Below are 18649 nucleotides of genomic sequence, written 5' to 3'. Positions count from 1 at the left end.
GTACGACCTCGTTTTACCGGGATATCTGAAATTTGGGCGAAATCTTTCTCTAGTCGTAACTCGCAAACGAAGCATTTCAGAACTTATGTTTATATTAACGTTTTTCATTATTTTCACGTTTTAATGGGAAAATTTCATGGTACAATCTGTATATTTATTTATTATATTTAACAAAATTTGAATGAATTTTAACCCACTGTTTCTACGTATCGTGTATATTTTATACAATTTAATCAACAAAAATTCAATAAGAAGTGACAACTGTTGGTATGTCGTTGCCTCTTCTGAACTGTAACTATTACAAATATAAAAATATGAATCAATAAAAATTTGATTGATTTATATAATATTCTTGAATCTCTAGATTTTATACAGCTTTCTTGATAATACTCATTAGCAGTGGCGGCTCGTAGCGAAAATTAGTGGGGGTGCTGCTCCAGAAAATTTTTTCTGGGCCATTTCGAGTCCATGGTTAAAGTTTTCTGTAAAATAAAATAATCGAAAAAATGAATCAAGTAGAATAGCTGGAAGCAGGATAATAATCTAATTCTACACTTTATCCCATTCAAGAATATGGTACATAATTTTTAAAACAAAACACGCGGAGTAAAAAAAAAACTATCTTCCACCAGCACGCCAGGGTTGACAGTGCTCTCTCTCCTTTGCAGGCTTGCATGCAGCTTCTAGCTTCCTATGTGCGCATGCGCACAAGCGCACAGTTCCATACAAAGATTTTTGTATCTTTTTCTTAAACTGCGGGACAGCTACTGACATTAAGCTGAAGGCTACTGACATTGTACAAGTATAAAGAAAGAATTAAAGAAAAAAGGTTTCATTATATTAAATGTTATTGATAATATCAAATGGAAATAGAGTGCTACAGTACCACAGTAACTATACGCAAGCCGCTATTACTCATTAGGCAGCTGAGTTCATGTATTGTTTTCTTACCTGTAGATTATTACATCCATCAATTGCCATAACAATCCATGTGTAAGTATTAATGATTTGACTCCGAGTACAAAGGTGTACTCCAAAAAGACTGTGTTACAGTTGTCATTTTTTACAGTAACAGTATTGCTTTTTAATATGAATTATGTAAATACTAATTTCTTTAATAGCTCAGTCATCAGTAGCATTCTTAAACTGAAGGTTTCAGATCCAATTACAGATTTTGGTAAAGATTTTCATGAAACGATAGATCTTTCAGGGTCTTCTTATCTGCAAAAACCAAAAAAAAATTGAATTCTCATAATTGAATACACTTTTTTAAATAACTTAGACATAGTCAGAATTGAATATACAATTAAAACATTTTTTTTACATAATGTATAAAATTGAATTAAATTATTTAATCAGTGTTAAAGCAGTTCTTACATGATAGGTAAGAAATGAATTATAATCTTCAGTCATTATTTTAATTTAAATAGTTTGGTAAGTTGATAACAATTATGGTACCATGTATAAAATGTCTAAGACTGTATGTATTTTTACATAATTTTTTTTTAGTTTTAATGAAATATTTTTACAGAACATTTATTTCTTTGTCACTGATAATGATTTCAATTAGTTTATATGTTAATAACATTTTATTTAAATACATATCTCATACTTAAAATTATTAAATATTAAACAACACACACTGGAAATTTTTTTTCAAAGCTAATTGGTAGCAGCTTCTTTAATCATATTACCTTTATATTTTGGTAGGTGAGTCATTAAGTATTTAATAATTTTGAAGTGTTATCATATTTTTTTATGCTATTTACCAAACATTTCATAGTGTATATTGATATGTTATCGTCGTTAAGTTGTATTATTATTTTATTTTGATAAATAATTATAAAATTATCAAAGAAATCTCCATTATTTGACCACTTAACCCAACATTAGCAGATGCAAATAGCTATAAAAATGACAGTTTAGGATATTTATAATAGTTCTATTAAACTGAAATTTGTTAAATGTATTGATTCTATCCAGTCAGCTACAGTAATGAAGAAAAATGATATACTTTTCCTAGGAGATTTGAAAGAAAGAGTATACAAAATTCACATATAATAATATTTATTTTGCTGCAAATAATTTACACCTTTATAAAGGAAATATGTTGAATATTTATTTTTTAAAAAGGAATCATACCCCTAAAACACAGAATTTAATTTAATTTATTTTAAACCTTGAAACAACTATAAAATCTGTAAAAAGTAAGGAACTTGGCAAAAAAGTTTTAACTTTTTTTTGTTACTTTATTGAAAATGTGCAAGTTTAATGTTAATTATATTTGATTTTTACATTCCTGGCACTAGCCCATTTGCTACAGATATAAAGGAAAAGTATAAAGATAGATCCAAAATCTATCCAAGATAGATTTTTTTTTCAATTGTCAACATTTCTCACCCCATTGAATCCAAAAAAAATCATAAAAGTTACTGGAAGATGTATGAACATGTATTGGGCTGTATTTTAATTACTATTTACTAATAGACTCAAAATAAATTCTTCATGAATGTCTCAAAAAATGTCGATATATAGAGCATTAATGGCATTAAATTTTGGAAAAAATTAGAAAATGGGGAGGGGTATTTTCCCATTTTGTGTTTTTTACTTTTTGTAGTGGTTATAAAGGAATTGAACGTTGGTACGATGAAAATTCTTATTAACTATTGACTTAAAAATGCTTAAGTCAATGGATTTAGGGTTGGGGAATATTCAACTTTATTTCTAAACAGTTTTTGCCCCATTTCTTGAAAACCCATTGACCAAAAAAGTTGAAATTTAGTTATATGTATCCCAGCTTTGGCCTGATTTTCAACCTCATCGTTAAAAGAAATACCATAGTATTCATATTCCTCCTGGGCAGTATTGACCAAACTTAAGGACTGATTCAAGACATTAAATAAAAAGTTCTTGTTGGACAAATTTTGCTTCTTTTTCCATCTGTCCACCATTTTGTGTTCTTTTAATAAAAATGTATATCTTAAGAAACGATTGAGATATTTTAATGAAATCTGTTTTATAGTACCCAACAACTTTTAGAAAATAACTTTGAAAATGTTACCTTTGAAAATTAAAAAGTCTAATGTGTACACCACATGACTTCCTTGTACACCTATTAAATTATTAATACACATTTTTTTAAAATGAAAAGTACATAAAATTTTATTTCATTAATAACTTATGATATTTTTAATATTTTTTTTATAACATAAGTATCACTTATGTTATATCGAAAAGCTCTCAATGAGGGCTTATTACTGGAGTTAAAAAAAACTCCAAAATCCTAATCTTTTTGGATTATCTTTTGGTTCAGTTGATTGCAATCAAAAGGGGAGGTGCACAACTAGATGTTATAACAGTCCTAAATCCAAAATTTCTACAGCCTATGGCTAATCATTTTTGAGTTATGCGAGATACGTACGTACAGATGCCATGCCGGATCTAGTCAAAATGGATATTTCCATTGAAATCTGAAAACTGAAATTTTTTGTGATCACAGTACTTCCTTTACTTCATACAAGGAAGTAAAAATGGCAGCTAATAAAGTTTTTAATCATTAATGGTTCTATAAATATTAGTTTTATTAAATTATGTTTTACTAAATAAAATGTTAAGTCTTTTATTGTGAATAAAATGATACCTCGTTTGCTAAAATCAATTGCAAATAGTTAGATATGGCCAAAATTGTTTAAGTTCAAAAAATGTTACTGAAAATTGGTACAAAATTGCCAGATTGCTAAATTTCAGTTTGCACCCCCCTCCCACCCTTACGACAAGTGAGTAAGCTGGTATGTGATTTCACATTTTATTAGTTTCTTCTAATATCATTAAGTAGATTTTGTAATAAATTTTGAAATTTACTTTAAATGTTTCCTTGTTAAGAGTATCATACAACAGTTTATTAATGTTTCACAATTTCTGACACTATCTGATTTTCAAGTGGTGGCTGTTAATTAAAAATAATATAGAGGAATTAGTTGATTGGAATCCAAATGTTTTTGTTTTTTTTTTTTTTTGATTGGACCATCTAATACCACGTTGCACATCTTTAGACTTCATTCTCTTTTTCCAAAATTGTTTCATTCTTTTCCTGTGTTTTTCTCTTCTCCCTTTACTCAATTTTAATTTCTCATTTTTAATTTTTGGCTTTTCTGGAAATTTAGACTCATCTATTACTTTTCTAAATGTGTTACTATTTTCAGTTATTTCTTCTAAGATATTTAATATTTTTAAATCCTTGTCAACTTCTTTAAACCATGCAATTTTTGTTTTTCTATTTTTAGAATATGTAAATAACTGCTTATTTAGTCTGTTCTCATCCACTCTGTGCAGATATCCATAAAATTTAATTATTTTTCTTATTGTAGTTTCTATTATTTCTAAATTTCTGTAAATTTCTTCTGAGATTTGAAGCCTATATTCTTGTTTGACGATCTTAGGGATGTGAATTTTTCTTAATATTTTCTTCTCCATTTTAATTATGTTAATTTTTGAAAAGTTTTCAAACATTCCGCTTTGTGTAGGGTTTCTGGTAAAATAACTGTTCTGTAATGTCTAATTTTCTCAATTTTTGAAAGGAATTTTTTTATTATATAAGTTTTTTGTTAAATGAAAAGTCACTTTCATTTTTCTTACTCTAATTTTCATGTTGTTACTAAAACGATTTTAATTTTTATTATTTTTTATTTTTAACAATTATACTCTTATAATATTTTAATTATATTTTTATTATAATAATATTTTTTATGATAAAAACATCATTTCGTCAAGGAGGTCAAAATGTTTTACTAAGAATTTTGATTTTTTTTTTCAGTTGTACTTTGAATACTGCATAATTTTTAAGGTAAAAATATAATTTGATCAAAAGGTCTAATCAGGCTCAAATTTGTTTAATGAACATTTTGATCTTTTTGTAGTTATACACAAAATATTGCATAATTGTTATTTATAATTTCTGATAATCTGTCTTTTTATTTGTTTTTTTCTATATCCTAGCTATTTCATATTTATTTTATTTATTTATTACACTATTTATCTTTCAATATAACTTTAACCATGACAAGATGGTATGGTATATTTCTTAATTTTTATCATATTGTATTATTTGTATATTATATTTGATTTTCAAAAAGAAAAAATATTTTGTTAAATTACACTTAGTTTATTGCATTTTTATTAATTTCTTTATTTAACTTTATTGCATTTTTATGTGAAAATGTTTAAGGAAATAGAAAGCACTTTTGAGAAAGACTGATTTTTGGAAAATTGTTGCTGATTTATGTAAATGTTTCTAATATTTCAGTAGATAAATATTATTTCAATAATTAATGAATAATTCATTAATGTCATTTAATAAAATGTAATTAATTCTACATCCTGGTTACCTTGATAGTTTACATACTCTAATTATGTATTTGAGATGTTTGTGTGTCTGCACCCTTTTGTCCGTTATAGAAATAAACTGCATATTAATGTTTTATATTATTATAATCTATTTATTACAAACTAGTCTCATTATGTTGAGCATTTAAAGTTGCATAGTTGTTAGGTTACAGTATTGCATTATTTTATAATTCATGCGGCTACAATATTACTATATTATTGTTATATTACAACACCAACCAATATTGCAGTGAAAGGTAAATGTGAGCGTTGCAGAAACTTTCCCAATATTATTAGTCTTTCAATAGCTGTAATGTACAGTTATTGTACATTACAGTAAAATAGCTATTACATTGTGCTTGTATATAATTCAGTAACTGAATTCATTTCTAATATAATGTAAAAAAATCTTAGATTTAGTGAAAATCAGTTCAATCTTTTTTTATTTTCTTGAAATAACTTACACATATATACACACCTTGTACAAAAACTAATTAAAAATATTAAAATATGTTTTTGTGACAATACTCTTAACAGAAAGTTTAGGTTTTTAATAAGTAAAATGATTAATTTATAAAATTAATTTACTCTTAATTACTTAATATTGTTAATTAAAATAATGTATACAATCAAGAGAAAGAACCAAACAGTAAGTAGTCCTATTGTAAAAATTTTTGAAATTTCTAGGAAAAATTAAAAGAAAATAATGAATGTAAATATTTAAAATTTTAATCCTAAAATAAATACTTTCTACTGAAAGATATGATGCAATCATTGGTATTAGTATTTCCTTAAATTAATTTGCCACCATCTTACAGTTAAATACATTAAAGTCTCAACAACAAAATTAGGCACAATTAAGTTTAATCTTAAATAATATTTATGATTTATAAAAATTACAACCTGTAATATCTGGTGTTTCTTTGGTTACCAAATAACAAAGCAACCACAGTTTCAGTTATTTAGAATGGAACTCGCAGACTAAATTCCTAAAAACTGTGCAAATGAAAGCTGTTTAACACTTTTCCTGCTTTATCCATTGTTCCATGTTTAACATGAAGATATATATATATATATATATCTTTACTGAGAAAAGTGAAAAAATTTGTTACCTCAAGGAACATGGAAGAAACCATTTCTGAGAAATACCAGAAAAATTTCAATGCAAGTTGTTAAAATCATACTTTAATTTTCATCTCATGATGAACTGTTTTTTTCTAAAATTCATCTTCAGCTTTAAATTATATTAACACATTTTTTTCAAAATGAACACACATCAAAATGAAAAAAAAAATCTTCAAAGGAAAATTTTATTTTCATCTAGTGAAATTTTTATCTAAAAATAGAATTATAGATTAATGGGGTTTTTCCTTATTGGTTTTTTGTGAACTTAATATTTTTTGTGCAGGTGAAGTAAAAGAGCAGGAAATATTTGAAATATATATTAAAAGTATGCATTTATTTTTTAGTTTATATTTTAAAGGGCCACAAAGAATTAAATTGTACAGATTATTGTCTGGTTAAAGAAGTTTTAGTATGAAAGTATTGTTAAGACACATTTAGCCATTCACGCGAATCCAACAGAAATGGAACAAATCAAGGTAATGGATTAATGCGATAATGAACACAAACTGAGATAATGAGCTATTGCCTCGTTTTTTTTTTTTGATAGCAAAGACTACATGAAAATAAAAAACGTTTTATACAAATTTACTGAGATTACTTTAATTAAATATACGCAGCACATAGATAGCGCCAGTTACAAAAATTTACGTCACTCATCTACGTACAAAAATTCAGGTACTACATAATTTTCTAGTAAATCACCGATTTATCGAGAACAGTTTACCCGATTTTTAAAAATGAAATTCAGAAATAATATAAAGTCAAATTATTTTATTTAACCAGTGTGAACTAAATAGCTATTTACTACTGAATGTGACTTAGTCAGTGATTCACTCTAAATATTACCATACGCAAAATGACGTGATGAAATATGTGTTACAATGTAACAGAGCATACCATATGATCTTTGTTTCAATCCTATTGCTTACAAAGAAATAATAGAAATCTTACATAATAGAAATATTTTTTAAAGTATGCTTAAATTATTTACAAAGTTCGATAAATAAATAGTGGTAAAATAATCATTCATAGCTAAGTTGTTTTTGGGGTTTTTGCGACATCGGTATATAATACAAAAATATGCATACATTATGAGCATTCTGATAAAGATTGTAATAATTGTAATTAGAAATGCAAATTTTGTATAGTTGAAATTTAATGAAAAACTAAAATCTGTACTTTCCGCTCATATATATAAATTATATTCACAAATTAAAATGTTATAATCCATCCACTGTACTGAATTATTATTTTAAATTTTAAAGATAAAATATAGTTGCGCAAGAGACACTTCGAAGAGAAACTCTACCTTTTCCTCAATTTAAAGATTTGTTGGCAGTAATTCTCTACTCGTTTTATTCTTTACCACATACTATAATCTCAATCCCCTCTTCCTTTTCTGCAATGCAATGTTTCTTCCTATGTACTGTAGTTTAACGTGAAGTTATTATGTCTACAAAGATGATCAATAAACTGGCATCTCCTTTTAATTAGTCCTCCAAAATTTTTTTTTATCAACTATTAATTCGGAATGATCAGGTTTATTTTATTTGTAACAAAATAAAATTGTACTGTTTTGCATTGAAAAGTCTTAATAAAACATTAAGCTTATCATAAAAAACAGTTATGATTACTTAATTTCCCGTCTAAAGCAAAATGTCATCGTTCGTGAGGCTCTCTTAAAAGAATCAGGATGAATATTTAAGATATAAAAATGTATTATAAGGTCCAATATGGCGCACATAAGTAAGAATCGTGCAACCCACCGGGTTGGCCTAGTGGTGAACGCGTCTTCGCAAATCAGCTGATTTCTTATTCAAGAGTTCCAACGTTCAAATCCCAGTAAAAGCAATTACTTTTATACGTATTAAAATACTAGATCGTGGATACCTGTGTTCTTTGGTGGTTGGGTTTAAATTAACCACATATCTCACAAATTGACGATCTGAGACTGTACAAAGACTATTTCACTTACTCATATATATCATCCTCATTCATTCTTTGAAGTTTAATACCTGACGGTGATTCTCGGAGGCTAAACAGGAGAAAAAAGTATGAATCGTGTAAACTGATAAAGAGAAAATTAAATATGTTAACACATCCTCTTAATCATTTTTTATAAATGTGCAATCTTCTCTAAAAAGAATTCTAACTTATTTTAAAAAATTAACAATTTCCCTTCTACTTAACCAGACCCATTTTTCTCTTTTTACCATTTTTAACATATTACTGAACCATCTGAAAATCTTCCTCCCAATTTAATTAAAATATAATTGACAGATTTTATTTTATATTGTAGAAATTACATTAGTTTGTTGATGAATTTTTAAATATTAATAAATTATTTTTTTATAAACTTACTTCTACATCCCATTCAATGTGTAAATAAAATAATAAATGCTTAAAATAATTTTCAATAACCCCTTTCAAATTCTGAATTATTTTTGTTGTAATCTTTTATATGTAAGTATTTTCCTTAATATTATTTCATGTATTTATATTTAAATAATTAATATGGACTTTAATCATATTTATTTTTTATCTTATAATTTTTTTCATATTTATAATTTATCTTACAATAATGTGATCTGTGTAATATATTACTATATGTTGATTAGAATAAAAGATTAATTATCTTTTTATTATAGCAGACATTTTTTTAATTTTATACATTCTTCACGTCACGTTTTAAAAATATTTAAAGATTTACAATCCATGTTTCTGAGATTTGTATAGCATTACATCTCTATTTATGTAAAACAACATATCAACCCATTTTTTTCTAATATTTTTAAACTTGCTTAAAGTTTCAGAATGATTGATACTCGTAGAATTTTTTTAATGTTAGAAACTTTAGATAATTATAGAATGTAAAGATGTTTTACATAGAAAACAGCATTGTATGTAATATTACACATGGAATTGTGAAAATGTTTCTTTTATTTGGAGAAGAGAGTTTAAGTAGAGATAAATATAGTCAGTAGAATAATAAAAAATTATGGGTGATCCTAAATTAATTAAAATGAAATTTTTTTAAGAATAGAACCTTATTAAAACTTTAAGTCTTCATCATCCGTAAGTTTAAAGTCCTTAAGTCTTCATAGTTTTTTTATTTATATGAAATAATAAAAAACTTGAAATATAATAAAATTTCAAAGTTATTGCATATTACAAACGACTCTTTCAAATTAATGGAACTTGTTTGTTCAAATACCTTCCAAAGCTAATTATTATTAGAGCCTTCTTCAATGGAGTTTCTAGTTGCACTGTTGCTAATGATACCCTTCATGATAAGGTTAAGAAACCCTTTAAGTATATAATGAAATAATATATATTCGGTTGACAATATATTTGTTCATCAATTCATTAGTTTGTCAAATTTTAGTCCATTTGTAAGTTTTCGTATTGTTTAAGTGTAATGGGATAATGGAATCTCTACTGAAAAGGGTGCTAATAATAATAATAATTAACTCTGAAAGGTGTTTGAAAGTACAAGTTCATTAACTTAAAAGCGAGTCATTTATCACTCTTAACAATTAAAAAATTATATAAATATATATATATATATATATATATTGCATACAGTTTAAAACTTGCATTGAAGTTAAATATTAAACCCTTACTTCAATATTGGCTAAAAAATTATTATTTCCATTTTTTTCTTATTAAAAGAAAAATAAAACTTGCTGAAATTAGCAAACTATTACAAATTATCTGAGTTAAGACCTACTATGATATTGTTAACTGAAGTCTTTTCAGAATATAATTAAAACCTCAGAATAATCTGAAAACACCTCAGATGACAATATGACTATGTAAACAAAATAGAAGACTACTTTTTTAATTATTTTTAAAAGATTATCCTTAACTGTTTTTAAATGAAAATAGTTTTCATTTATTAAACAGTTAAGTTTAGGAAAAAATAATAACATAAATGTCTAATTGATAGTTTGAAACAGTAAAAAATAAGAAAGAGTTATAGAATCTCTGTATTTAGAAAAAATATAATGTGTGCATCTAAAATGCAGAAATTTTTTTTATTTATCTTTAGTAGTAGTTTTTCTTCAAAAAATTTTTAAAAATTGTAGTCATTTCTTGATAACTCTATGTGCGAAGTATAAACTTGAAAAAAGTTCTTGAAAAATATTTAAAACAAAGGGAGATAGAGCAAAAGAACAAGGTGGGGGTTGATTAAAAAAATTAATTATTTATACATGCACTTTAGATTATAGATTTGTTTTTTTTAAGTTTTCTTTTAAATGTCTTGGAAGAAAATCAAATTTGGTTTTTTCACAATATATCCCACTCCCTTAATGAATTTAGAAAAAAGTTAATTTGATGAATGCCAAGTATATAGAAATATTTGAGCAAAATTTGAAGAAAATCGGTTTGGTCAATCTGAAATATAAGGCCAAAAGCAGTACAACACGTATATATACACATATACATACATACAAATGTTTTTGTTGTTGTTGGACTCTTGATTTAAAGATTAGAAAAAAACCTGATATCCCATTTTTTACATGATCACCGTACTTTCTCCTTTAATTCTAGCATATTCACTAGGAAAGTAAAAATTAACAATATTGAACATTTTTTCAACAATTTTTGTTATTGAGACTTTAAAAATCAACTACAGTACACTTTTTTAAACAGGGAAGTTGTAAAACGCTTATCTGTATGTGTGATAACTTTCACTCCATGTTAATCTTTTTCAGACTGCTGCTAGGAATACTAGATGTTTTTTGAGACACTGGTGGTGTTCAATCCAGATTTGAAAGATCTCTATTGTTCATGATATGTTTCAAATGTGTGTTTGTGTGCACACGCATGTGTTTATATGACACTACTTGTTTTTATGACAAAACACATATTAAAAACAGTTTTTTAAAAATATTTTTACTTTCTGTTAAAAGACAATGTAAACATAATTTTTTTAACAAAATATAGTTGAATAAGTTATCCCTTGTTTCAAAAATAATAAAAATGATCATATGACATCACATTTCGAGCAGTAATAATAACCATTTTTTTTTTTTTTTTTTTATCTACTTCAAATTAAAATAGATTTAATTCACATGTTACTGGTTATGAATAATAATTGATATAATTATAAAACAACAGTATGATGAAACATGCTAAAATAATTAATTATTCATTTTAAATTAGTAGAAGTTGTTCAATTTCAGATTTTTTTATATTGATTTAGCCTTAACCAAATTCATCAAATTCTACTGTTGTAAGTTCACATTACTTTGACATAAATATTGCCCGCCTTACGGGTTGACATCTTAATTTTTTAAGGCAATTAATTTTAATTAAACAATAGTTTTATAAAAATGCAAAAATAAAGCTGAAAAACAATTTCATATCTTATGGGTAAATTAAACCCATATAAAACTGATGTGTTTAAGTTGTTTATTCTATCAACCTCCCTTAGACCATGTAAAATTAAAATAAATCAAGTAAACTTGTTTACTCTCATTTCGTATGTATTATTAATTTCTTGGGAGATAAAATACGTTTTCATAATAGAAACTTGCTTTTTAGCACTAATAAGTATGATTAATATAGACAAATAATTAGAAAAAAATAATGTGCTAAGTTATCAATGTATCTGTATTTATAAATGTTTGCTAAAAAAAACTTATTTACTTATTCCTAAAACATTCACTTCTATTCAACACCAGACAAGAGAGCTAATCCCATGTAACTTGGCTCAATACTTTGGTGCATAAGAAAGAATCTTATTCTGCTTTAGATGCAATCTTTTAAAAATTATCAACCTATTTAAAAGTTTGCCTCAGATCTATTTGAAATGATGTAAAAAAATTTTCCTGTATAAAATATTATTCTGTAGATAAGTGTTTAAACAATACAAACTAAAAAAAGAATATGAATTTACCACATCTAATAAAACATGTACAACCAGTTGTTATTTTTTATACTTTTTACTTTGTTTATCTATTACTTCTATATATTTGCTTAACTATTATTTCATATGGTTACCATTTATATATATATTAATACATTTCTCATCACGGCTTCAGTCGCAAAATACATAATCAGAATTTGAACATGAATACAAAAATTAATTTCTCAATGCAAAGCATATTTTATTTTTTGGAATTAAAAAAAAAAGAGTAATTATTCAGAAATACAAAGTATGTAAAAGAAATAAACACAGATAGTACGAAATGTATATGAATTGAATGATAGAAAAATAGTCAGTCAGAGGGATCTGCCCTACGTGTTCATTAAACTCAAGCTTGTGAGAATAATAATGATAAATAAAAATTAAAGCCTATTCAATTTATAAAAACTAACAGTGTACTGTAATTTCTTCAGAGAAGCAGTTTGTTTTTTAGATTTCCCAATGCAGCTTTGCTTGCGAAATACACAATCAGAATTAGAAACATAGATTTCCATCACAATCTTACCAGATCTCATAAAGTTTGATTAAATAACCATAGCGTAAAAGGCAAAAATATAAAAAACAGTTTATATTTTTTTTCTCCTTAAAATATAAGAATTAAAATAACCCAAAAATTGTTTTTAGGTATTTATCTGAAGAGTACTGGCAAGTCCAACCAAGTGAATGTTTCATTTAGTATAGTCAGAAATGTGGAAAATTTGCTATCATTGTTCGAATTTTTTTTATCTTTCTTCACCCCTTTCAAGGTTGAATTTTTAAAAATCTAGAAAGTGATTTTTAGATATTAAACATGAACATTATGAACACCAAAACTGAAGTTGATATTTTCATTTGTTACCAAGAAATTAAAAAAAAAGAATTTAAAAAAATAAGTAAAATTTAATGTTACCCCATTGTAGTCATTGAAAATCTCAAAAAAAACCTTTCTTAATGTGCACTTAAATTTTAAGAATACAAATTTTACTAATTGTATACAAATTTTCATCAATTTATCTTCAGAAACTTGGCTTTAATTATGAATCAGTCACGATATGTTGCAATAATTGCCTTGGTTTTGGTTCTAGCAGATAAAAATTATTGGTCATATAACCCTTTTTAACCAGTTTAGATGTGCAGTCTGATGTTTTGAAACTGAGTTCATGTCTAGCAGTGTGGTATGAAAATGTAGCTTCCTAGCACCACACTCCAGATCACTGTTATTATTATTCCCATCTTTGGCTTTAAAAAAATCTCTTATGTTTACTGAAGCAGTAGCATTAATAGCACTCCTATGTTTTGCTGTTTTCACAAGGTCTTCAATATCACCTTTTCATTTATGTGCAACAGAAAATTTTCCAGTACATAGTGTGCAATAAACTCGTTCATTGTTACTGTTACTATACAATTTCAAAAATTTGTATTCCTGTTGCAGGTTAACATTAAACAAACATTTTCTTTTGCCCATTGCTAAACGATAAGACAAAAAACGAATAGAGATAAAATGATCAAAAACATATAGACGAGTTACTTCACACACAAAAATAATAAACACATCGCCCCTATTGTGTTGTCAAATGACTAAGTAAAAAGTTGTGGCGAGACCAGTAGTCACGTCTCCGTCAAAATCGACGTCAGCGCTTGCTCCAAAGTCGGGCTGAGAGATGCACAGCCGTAAGAGAATGTTTAAAAACGCTATGTCGAACATATAGGTCTAAAATTAAAAAAAATCCTCGCCAGCATAAAATTCTCAAACTCCGGAGAGCGCTAAACAACTGGACTGTCCGGTCTAATCCCGGACGTATGGTAATCCTAATATTCATCAATATTTTGCCATTATTTTCGTTGATCCATCCAGGCAAATGCTGAGGCAGTTCTTTTTTTATCCATGGAATAACACACCTACCTATTCCTTCATGATCTATATAATGTATACTCATCTATCGTTCTGAATAGAATATTTACTAATCAAATAAATGATTTGATAATTAATAGATAAGCTAATGGCATACATATCCTGACATATACTGTTTGGTAATTATATCTAACATTTTTGTTTAGTGCTTTTTTTTATGAATACATTTTACTTATATTCTTATTACCTCTTTAACCAATATTCGTTACTTTATTTCATGCGTTAGCATAATTAGATTAAAATTAAGATATTAAATTTATTCGCCTTATTTGTTACAATAATATAATACGTTACTAGAAAACTGGAAAGAAACAGATTAATAACTGTAGACCGGGCGAGTGTACAAAGAGAGGGGAAAGGGCAACACGTAGGCGGCAGCAGTAAAGATACGTAATGTAAAATAAAGCACCATTAAAATGAATGCGAGAAGTCGACAAGCATAACGGACAGTGAAAAGGTAGACATAAAACCAGTTTTTATAGAACAGGTTTAATTTTAAACTGAAGTTAAACCATGTCCGTATACTATGTTTGTCTGCCTGAATGTTAGAAGGAATGTCAAACGACAGCACTCAAGGTTAAATAAGCATCAAGGTCGACTGACAATAAAATACCTGAGATTCCAGAGCGTCAATGTACCGGTGTCATTTGAATAACGTTAATAACGAAAGTGAAATTTACACCAGTTTTTTACTGATTTAAAAATCTAACGTAATTTAACTAATATCACACCGTCAAAATACTTATGAAACAATAAAAAACCTTTGTTTCTATTTGTAATCGTTTCATTCCATCCACCAGACTCAATCTTGCAATCGTGCAATCTTTAGTAATGCTATAAACTTATCAGCAGAAAAGAAAGCCGGAAATGATATTTTTATACAAAAATAAAAAAAGCTTATAAAACAGGTTCGTTTCTTCCAAATCCATTTTTTCGAAAAAATTATAGTCAAAATGAATTCAGTAATTTTAATATAATATTTACACAAATTTAAAATGTCTTCTTACCAAATAATATAAAGAGGGATTTTCAAATTCCAATTTTTAAATAAGTAATAAATCTGTAGACTTAAAAATCAAATTAGATTTTTTTATCAAATTAGATTTTTGTTATTAAGTATTTTATTGTGAACAATCAAATTTTAACACAAATCTGAAAAAAATAATTTTGTCACTTCATTTTCTCAAACAAGAATTTTTTTTGGAGTTGAGATCTATTTTTTTAATATTTAGCTGTCTAAATGATTGGTTACATGAATTTTTTTTAAATATTGGATTTTCCGAATTTTAGGAATATTGTTTAGTACAATTTTGCTAAAAAAAGTTATTACAATTTAACCAGCTTTTTTACAGCATCTTATTTAGTTTTTTATTTATTTCATGTTAGGGTATAAAATTAAAAATTATTCTAACAGTAAGATAAAACATTTAAATAAGATGATAACTGCAATTTATATGATATTCTTATGTAATTTATAATGTTATGTTAGCCAATTTAAAATATTAATTGTTAAATGCTTTTCTGGCATTAGATTTTTACTGTGTTCTTGTTGATTAATGTCTCATAATGACTATACACAAATGCTAAAGCATTTATACATTTATTGTATGGACATAAAGTTAAAGTAGCCAGTATCAGATTTCTATCAGTATCAGTGCATTACATAAAATTCATCACCATTTTCAAGGTGTAAGATCATTTAAATCAAAGAAAAATATTAACACAATGACCAGATCATTCGTACTTCTTAGTTATACTTGAAATCTAGATAATTTCATGTAAATCATGCTAATAATTGGAGGATCCTGAATAAATGGTTATTGTATCCCAGTAATGCATATGTGGATTCCCTTCTAATGGCTCATCCTACTTGTTAAGATTTGTTTGGTGGCTCTTAGCAAAGGTGTATCAATCCTGATTTCTTGAGCAAATTTCTATTTACAAATGAAACTTACTTCACAAGAACTGCTGTAGTCAAAGTCAAATAAGCTGAAGAAAACCCACCTGTCATCAATAAAAGTTTAATATTGAGACAAAGTTCATAGCCTCATCAATAGTTTTCTCTGAATACTATTGATGACAAGTGATCATAATATGATGCTGGAATTATTATCAATAACTTACTAATAAGTGCATTTGTAATAGAGATGGGTGTTTCTGTCAAACGAAAAAGAACTGTTAGATAAAAAAAAAACAACTTTCTGTATAAACTGTTGGGAAAAATCTGGTTGAATTATTAATCTGTTAATCCTCATGGCTCATTTTTCCATTATATTGCCAATCTGCTTGTATTCTCCATTTAAAAACAACAGTTTCATTTTAATATCTTCTCAACACATTGGTTACAGGCTGCAGGACGTTTCGGTTGACACCAGCTAATTCCACACATCACTTTATTGCAATATTTGACAGTTTTACGACTTTTATTCTGCCCTTTAATATTATAGTATTTTCACAGATAAGATTTATCTGGTGATGAAAACTTCAATCTTAGCAGTTAGCTTACAAGGTATTTAATATTGATAAAATAATAAATTTCTGGATAAATGACCTGTTCTCAGCCAACAATTTATCACTTTATCTACTTAATGTCTGTTAGAGTGATATGACGTACTGTTTGGTGATTCAGTGTGTTTGTTATGCAGTATTACTATTAAATGGAAAAAACAGTTTGTACCAAAGCAAAATAACAGTTAGTTTTTTTCTGAGAAACAACATTTTAGTCAAACTGTTTGATATTTTCTGACACATCACTAATTTGTAACACCTTAATGAATAAACAGTTAAATATATTTGCATATATTTTTTATTAGTTTGTCATTTTTCCCATTTTGAGGTCGTATTCATTTTCATATGAAACACGTGGTTTACACTTAATTTCAACCCTGCTCATTTCAATCATACTGCTTATGAACAGTTAAATATAATACATCTCATTTGATGGATTTATCAGGGAGAACCAGTAAAATCATTTAACCCAATTGCTACAGTGTTTTCTTTGAAGATACTAACATTTTTAAAGTCTGTATGGCATTGTCATTTAGTACGACATCATCTACATATATGATATAATCAGTATATATTACATTGTCTAGATAGCTGTATGTTATATGAAGGATGTTACCTGGACCACCTCCTTCAATGATTTTTTTTTTCTTTATTAATTTATAATTCATTATTATAAAATATAAATTATACTTAGATTCAAATCTTTTGGTGAAGTTTGTTAATTATAGAACAAAAAGGTCCAGTTATAATTTATCTTATGCTTTACATTAGTATTTGTTTATAGTCATTTTTTTTTTTGCTCATGTACAAGTAGTACATTTACCATTATTATTAAATTGTTTAGTAGTTTTTTTAATTTTGGAAATTAATTATATACTTTTTTAAACTCAACCAAATAAACTGACTAGTAAGAAAAAGTTATAAAAAGCAAATTTTTTTAAGGAAACAAATGCAAATGATTTCTTCTTTAACTTAGTTGTTAGAGATATTATTAAACAAAATACAGTATCATTTTTATTTCTTAAATAAAAACATAATTTGAAAAATTAATATTAACAGAGAGAGATATTAATGATTTAAAAATTAAGATGATTATCATTCTAAAATTTTAAAACAAGCCCATTATATTTGTTTATTTTCTAAAGAATGTTAGTATAAATTTGGGTACAGAATTTCATTAGAACATGGAAAAGAACAAAAAAGGACAGAAAACAAAGCAATTAATTAGTTGCCTAATTTTATTGCAACTTTTATTTTCTGTATTTCTGCATGAACAATCACTTCATAGAGTTTAGGTGTGTGGTTTTGAAACACTCTCTACATACAAGTCATCTCTCACCACAAATTTGCCTGTCTAAAAGCTAGTTTTAAGTCTTCATTCAATTTTTGATGAAGTACACTAAATTCTATGGTATATATAAAGCATATTTTTTAAATGGACTGTGTAATCCATCAGCTCTGAAGGGGATAGCAACAGACTACTTTCCATACTCAACCACTGCTAACACTTGCTAACTAATCTCTGCTGGATTTGGTATAACTAATCAGTACATTTGATGGTATGACTGAAAGCTGATTTCTAGCAGACAAATTGTATGAACATATGGAGCAACATGGGAGGACATGAGGAAAATTAATCTTACCCAGAAAAAATTTATTATTTTAAATTTTTTAAAAATGACCCTTGATACTGTTGTGCACAAATTTCAGGTTAACTTTTATTTTATAAAATATAATTTTTATTTCTACTAAGCTATCTATCAGTTTTTCACTCTTGTTGGCTATCATACTAACCATTCTTTACAGGT

This window comes from Lycorma delicatula, chromosome 7 (genome assembly GCF_047948215.1).
Source record: "Lycorma delicatula isolate Av1 chromosome 7, ASM4794821v1, whole genome shotgun sequence".
Taxonomy (NCBI): domain Eukaryota; kingdom Metazoa; phylum Arthropoda; class Insecta; order Hemiptera; family Fulgoridae; genus Lycorma; species Lycorma delicatula.
Note: the sequence above shows the minus strand (reverse complement) of the source record.